Source organism: Otolemur garnettii, unplaced genomic scaffold (assembly GCF_000181295.1).
Source record: "Otolemur garnettii isolate 467f Iridium unplaced genomic scaffold, OtoGar3 scaffold00076, whole genome shotgun sequence".
NCBI lineage: Eukaryota > Metazoa > Chordata > Mammalia > Primates > Galagidae > Otolemur > Otolemur garnettii.
This window is the reverse complement of record NW_003852471.1, coordinates 1,901,964-1,909,352: the sequence shown is the minus strand read 5'-3', so window position 1 is coordinate 1,909,352 and position 7,389 is coordinate 1,901,964.

Genomic DNA, 7,389 nt, shown 5'->3' with positions numbered 1-7,389 from the left:
TAAGAATTCTCCAATAAAGGTTGTATTAGTTTGCAATCCCACCAGCAGTGTAGAACTCCCACCCCATCCTTGCCAACATCCACAGATTTGAGATTGTAATGTGGGCTACTCTCACTGGAGTTAGGTGATTATCTCGGAGTACTTTTGATTGGCATTTCTCTGATGATTACAGGCGATGAGCACTTTTTCATGTTGCTGACATTCATTGGTCATCAGAGAAGTTTCTATTCAAGTATAGACATATAAATGGTGTTGTTTGCTCTTTTCTTGTTGATTAATTTGAGTTCTCTGTAGATTCTAGTTATCAGCCCTTTGTCAGATTCATAACATGCAAAATCATCTCCCACTCTGAAGGCTGTCTGTTTGCTTTGGTTGTAGTGTTCTTAGCCGGGCAGAAACTTTTTAGCTTGATCAGGTCCCATTTATTTATTTTTGGTGTTGTTGCAGTTGTCGGTGGGGGAGTCTTCTTCATGAAATCTTGTTTCTCGCCCCATGAGAGTCTCTTTATATGCTTTCATGTTACTCTTGATGCCCTAAGATACTTTAAACTTACTTACCATATCCAAGAATAAACTTAACTTTTCCTCTAAACCCCTCTTTCATTCTTCCATAACTGTGTGGGTGACTTTACTATCTATCTAATTCTGGAACCTAGAAAGATGGGAGGTGTTCTAGGTAAATCTTCTCCTTCCGTGCCCTGATTTCATCAGCTTCTGAGACTTGTCAGTTTTTGTACCTCCCTATTTCTCAACTCAGTCTAATTCTTCCACCTGCCACCACAGACACCATTGTCCATCTGCTGGGTTACTGCTGCAGCCTTCTAATTGATCTCTGTGCTTATTCTTGTTCTACTGCAGTCACTGCTCTCCACAGCGGCCAGTGTGGTGTTCAGAAAGTTCATTTCTGATTATGTCTCTTACTTAAAACTCTTCCATGATTTTTCATGGCTCTTTGGCTATTGACTGCAAAGCCCTAACTCAGCCAAAGCGCTGTTGTAATCTCTTGTTTCATCTTGCCACACACTGCCCCTCACTCCTTTACTGTCAGCTACAGGCTTTTAGTTCCTTGGAAGTGCCATTCTCCTTCCTACTGAGGAAGGAGAAATAAATCTTATACTTCTTAATGAGCCCAAGGAAGCAGCAGGCAGCTACAGAAGAACTCGTCCTCCAAAGATAAGAACAAACTTTACACTGAGCTGAAATACCTTGAGAAAAAACTATGTAACAGATAACAGCACCTTGGTTTCTTGAGAAATATAATCATTAACTCCTTGAACTCTTTGTTGTAACTATAACTATACAGCTGATACCAGGCTAAAGAAAAAAGTATAAAGGGGTTTGGAAAAAACTGTTTCCCTGGAACTAAGCATTTCATGTATTGAGGCACCTAAGATCTTGTGGGCAATTAAAGGTTCCTTCTTCTATATTGCTGGTGTGTCTGTCTGTCTGTTTTGATTTGGTGTTTTCCTGCAGCACCACCAGAAGCCTCTGTGTATGCCTTGTCCTCTCCCTGGAATGCTTGGCCATGCACGTAAACCTGTTTATTTAATTCTTAGTCATATTTACCTGTCAACATCAACATCACTACTTCATGGAAATATTCTCATTGAGCAAACTGGTAGAAGTGGTTTGGTGGTCAGTTATGCATGAAGAATCTCCTTATTTGGGCCGGGTGCGGTGGCTCACACCTATAACCCTAGCACTCTGGGAGGCTCAGGCAGGTGGATTGCTGGAGCTCAGGAGTTAGAGATCAGCCTGAGTGGGAGCAAAACCCCATTTCTACTAAAAACTAAGTGGGCACTGTCGTGGTTGCCTGTAGTTGCAGTTACTCATGAGGCTGAGCCAGGAGGATCACTTGAGCTCAAGTGTTTGAGGTTGTTGTGAGCTATGATGCCTCAGCACCTTACCCAGGGTGACAATGTGAGACTGTCAAAAAAAAAAAAAAGTCTTCCTATTTGGAGTAAACTGAAAGTGGATTCTTCATTAGTGATGAGCCTTTCTGGCTCTTGTGTGTCTCATACCATCTGGCATCTCCAGGCAACTGTAGAGAAGGGCAGTGCTATTTAATAAGCTCCTGGTTTGTCACATGGTATAAAGACACTCTAAAATGCTGGCCAAATACTAGTTCTTACTAATATTTATTTCACATGACAAAAGTCCCCTATTCTTATGTGGATAAGTATCTTATCAACTGTTTTCAAATCCCAGTCATCTTCCCTATTTTTCATTTCATGCCCCAAACTTCCTCTTATCCTGGTAATGCCAGTTATCAGTCTCCACATTTTCAGAACTCCTCTTATGGTAGGGTCACGCCTGATGCTTCCTGCTTTAGTCTTATGTGTGCATGATTTACTAGACTGAAAGAGTCTTAGAGATAGCTAGGTTTGACTTTTAATGATTCTTCACTGTACCTGGTGTAATGCCTTAATCAAAGAAGATAATCCATACATATTTATGGAATAAATACTACAGTTCAATGATGAAAAGTTTTGGTGACCAGTGAGGAACTAAAGACCAAATAGCATCCAGGGATAAGAGATAAATAAATGGAAAAAAAAAGGCAGTGAATTAAAAGCCAGCTAAAGAACCCAAGAGGCAAAGAACAGAGACAACCCTGTAAGAGAAGACGACCTTGAGAACAGAGCTTAACATTAGATGATTCATTTGAAGCAGCTGAAGTTGTAGAAGGTCCCGAATCATGGGCAAGAGAGAGGGGACTCGTGTTGGGTAATAAAAACCTCTCTACTTAGAAGAGGGTGCTGGTGACTTAAATAATTAAGTAATTTTTGGGGATTTTCTTTTCCTAAAGTCAGAGGAGGAAAATGGTATTTCCTTTCAGTGGGAAGAAAGTTGGGAGGATATGGGGAAAGGACACAATTCAGCAGCAGAACTACCCTTGGGAAGTAGAATAGTAGATGTGAAAGAGGAAACAAAGACAGCTTCCGAATTTTGTCAGACTCCGTAAGGGTCAGGGGGATGTAATCTCTCACCTAGAAAGAACACTTACAAAGTAAAAAGAGTCAGTGGAGTGCTGTTGGTTGGGAGCCTGAGAAGTTAGAGGGGTTAGGGGCAACAAGAAATAAAACATAACATGAATTTTCTGTGAGGCTTCAGGATTTACATTTTTATCTTTCATCTGTATTTTTTGGTATAACGTTGTCAAAACTTTCTGGTTGACCGAATTCAATCTTCTGATGTTCTGATATTATGTAGGCACAGTTTAAAAACCCACTGAAAATAGTTCCAAATATATCTTTAAAAAACTTACCGACTCTTCCATGTTTTCTTTTGATTGCAGTTTCACTTTGAATAAAAAGGTATTGAAAATTAGAACATTTAGACTTCAGATGACTGGAACCATAGCACTCGGTCTTGCAGTCCTTACATACAAAGAGTCAAGGAAGATAAGATCTTTCTTTGACATGAAGGCATGCCAATTTTCAATACCTCAGTTCACACTAATACATTTTATGCATGAGCTCATCTCTTCTTTCCTATTACATGCATTCCTTGGTGCTTGTAAAAGTTTCTCAACACAAGCCTCATTGTATTTATCACTTTTAACATTCTAGGGTGCCAGCGCCGAAATAGTAATGACCTCATAGTTGATGAATCGAGTCTTAGATGTAGTATAAAAAGGACAAATTATTGCTAAGAGAAGCAGGGATGTGAAACGCAATGGCATTTTAAATTATACATGCACAAACAAAAGAGAAACTCAATTTTTTGCATTATCCATGATTCTACATAGGAATGCCTTTTCCTTTAGGGCAGTCTTCATAACATGCATCTTATTTACACATTAAAGTAAAAATTAAAAGCCTTAAATATAAGCCAAGTAGCTGCAGTACTTATTAGGAAAAAAGTATTCTAAATTGCAAAAGTATTCTTTAGGAAACAAGAAATCTTTGGTTATAGCTTGGCATTCAAGATAGTTGGGTAGAATGTTGTATGAATCTGTTAAATATCAGAAGAGAATGAGAATAGACCCAACAAATACTTTTCTTGGTGTATACTATACATATCATTTTCACATAGTATGGAAAATTTTTTTACTACCTAGCAAATTACCTAGTAAATGACAAAAGAATTGTCATTTATCTTTTCTTTTAAAAATAATCTTAGCATACATCTGCTTTCCTTTCCTCTCTTTTTTCTTTGTTTTTCTCCCCCTTTACAGGCAGAAGAGCTGAAACAAAATTATTAACTTACTGTGTCAACACAAGTAAATAACTTCCAGAATTATTTGAGAATTCTTGGGGAAATAATTCCCAGAATATCTATTAGAGTCATCCTTCATTTCTCTGTGGGATTTGTCTCAGGAGTGCTCACATACCTGAGTCCTGAAGTCGGCCCTGTGGAGTCCATTCAAGGTCAGCCCTTTCTAAATGCATATTTCATTTCCACAAATATTATATTAATGTCTGGAGAAAAATTCATATATAAGTGGACCTGCACAACTCAAAACTTGTGGTGTTCAAAGGTCAACTAATATTGAAAGTCCCATGGAACCAGTGGGATTTAAACATTATTATATAACAGTGAATGTTTTTCATTAGAATGCAAAGATCATATGAATTAGTTGTTTTGGATAATTGTTCCAACCATGGATTAGTTTGAAAATTGAACGCACGTGGGCAGCACATTGTCCAGGACTGAAAACTCTCTGAAATGATTGTTGTTTGGGAATAATTTTTATATTATGCCGTACAAAATTTATTTTGTTTTAATTTAATTTTTTTCAAAATTACATATGTACATAATTTGAGTCAATGAGTTGTATGTACAAGATTTGTTACCCAAACGACAGCGTCAATATTTTTTTCTGTTTTCTTTTTTTCCTTTTCCTCCCTAGAGGCAACCATTTAGAGCCTTCAGTTGATCTGCTGGTGTCATGCGTCAAAACATGTTTTTAATCACCACTCCCTGAGTTTTCCTTTTTAACCATTACCTACTCTATTTCCATTTTGTATGACAAGAACTAACCGCTCTTGTCTTCCCCAGCCTTCACCATCTTCCTCAAATATTGTAATTTTGCTTCGATGAATATTCAACACCCATGTTATAAAATGCAATGCATAGCTGAGTCATGTACTAAACTATTGTTTTTCCTTTCCTACACAACTCCTTGTTTTCACTGGACTCAGTTATCTTCCTTTGCTTTCTTTTGTATAATTTCTTAATGTGCTTATTGCTAATTCAATCTCAAAACGTTTTGGCAAGATTTTTCTAAAAAGAGCTATAAAGTTTTCGTTTTTCTAATCCATTAGACCGTGTGGTCTGTCACCGCGCTCACCTCTGCTATTGCAGACCTTGCTATTACCCACAGGTGGTGGTTTGCAGCCCTTCGTCTAAGCCATCCCTGAGCATGTTCAGTTCCTTCAGATATTCGATTGCTTTTATTTTTCTCCAGGGAAGTTTCTCTTGGAGACACATGTATTGCTCTCAGCACCTCTGTTGCAGATGCCATCCTGGAGTCTCCTTTATTAAGATTCTGGGAATTTCCTTTGCTGGTTCTTTCGTTAGATCCCCTGTTTCTATATCCTATAGTTTTCTTTCCCTTGGCTAACTCCTTCATCTTGGTGGAAATCCTTTTAGAGAAAGAGTGCAGATATGATAATATGATTATTTAACATATGGTTTTCTGGCAATTCACTATATTTTCCCCCTGGACTCTTCAGAATTTGACTTAGAAAAAATAATAAAAGCTGAATAAATTTTATGTGAAAATTTTTATTGTGATTATTTTAAATAAGATCAGGAAACAAAAAGAGTCAAACAAATTCCAAGACTGGGATTTGTAGCAGCAACACTCCATTGACTCATTGTAGATTTCTTTTATAAGTCAAATCATCTAGGAGGTGGAGGAAGCCTGGTGGCAAGGAGGATGGGGATGGTAATGTATAAAAACAGGGATGGAATTAAAGGGGATTTTGTTCTTTTCTTGACCTTGTGGTAGCTGCCAGAGTGACCTTCACTGTGATTCCCATTATAATGCTGAACTAGATGGTCCATCGTAACCTTATGGTAGAATAGCTGTGCATTGTGGCCAGTGCCTGTAATCCCACCTATTTGTGAGGTTGAGGCAAGAGGATCTCTTGAGGTTGCTCTGAGGTTGCGCTGGACTAGATGGTTTATCATAAACTTATGGTAGGAAGTTTCAGGGAATTAATATTGACATCTCAGACAAATGTTTCCCTAGATAGAAAGGATTGGCTGTGGACTTGGGGGTCTTTCTTAAGAAAGAAAAGAATTTATAAATAAGAAATTTATTTATAGTACTTCTAGCAATTGATCATAGCATTAGGTATATTTTAAAACATTTGATTTTCTACAAATAAAGAGATCAAATACTTACATTAAATTAAGAAAGAGTTTTGTAGCAATTTAAAAGTCGACAATGGAGCATGTGGCAGTCTTGCTAATAAAACCTGATTCCTAATGTGTTTTTAAGGAAGGCAGTGTGAGTGTTCCCAGAGAGCTCTTCAGAGAAAAGTTCACAGCATGGGTGGATTAGATGGGACCTGGGAGTGCCCCGGAGTGCCGCTCTCCTGTCCTGACTTTGCTATAACTGAGAGTCAAGTGGTGACACAGAGCTCCTGAAGCTGATAGGCGGCTTCGGCTCTTACTTTGCTGCCTTGGCAGGTTTCTTTCTCCTCAATGCTGTTTTTATATCTTTCAGTTTTAGGTGCAGTAAGGATGTGGTTGTATCATGTAATCATGGCTTTACTATGGTAATTATTCAACATAACAGTAGTTACCAAAACAAACCCCAAAGCAGTTGTGCATGTAAGTTAGACCCACCTTTTATTAAGAATTTTGGGCTGGATGCAGTGCCTTATGCCTGTAATCCTACCACTCAGGGAGGCCGAGGTGGGTAGATTGCTTGAGCTCAGGAGTTTAAGACAATCCTGAGCAAGAGTGAGAGCCTGTCTCTAAAAACAGCTGGGCATTGTGGCCAGGGCCTGTGATCCCAGCTATTTGGGAGGCTGAGGCAAGAGGTTTTCTTGAATTTGCTCTCAGTTATGATGCCAAGGCCCTGTACCCAGCCTGACAGAGTGAGGTTCTGCCTCAGAAAAAAAAAAAGCCTCATCTGTTTTTAACTTATACCTTTTTTTTTTTGCAGTTTTTGGCCGGGGCTGGGTTCAAACCCGCCACCTCTGGCATACGGGGCTGGCGCCCTACTCCTTTGAGCCACAGGCACTGCCCCAACCTATATGCTTTTATGTAGCTTGAAATGGGGCTTAACATCCACCTCCCTACTCTACCCTCACACCTTAAGAAAGCTGTGAAGCTCATGAAAGTCAGTGTTCAGAATGTATCTTCCATTTTTTCCTTCTATCTTTGAAAAGCCTCTTCCTTTCAAATATAAGCATGTTTGTTAAATGCA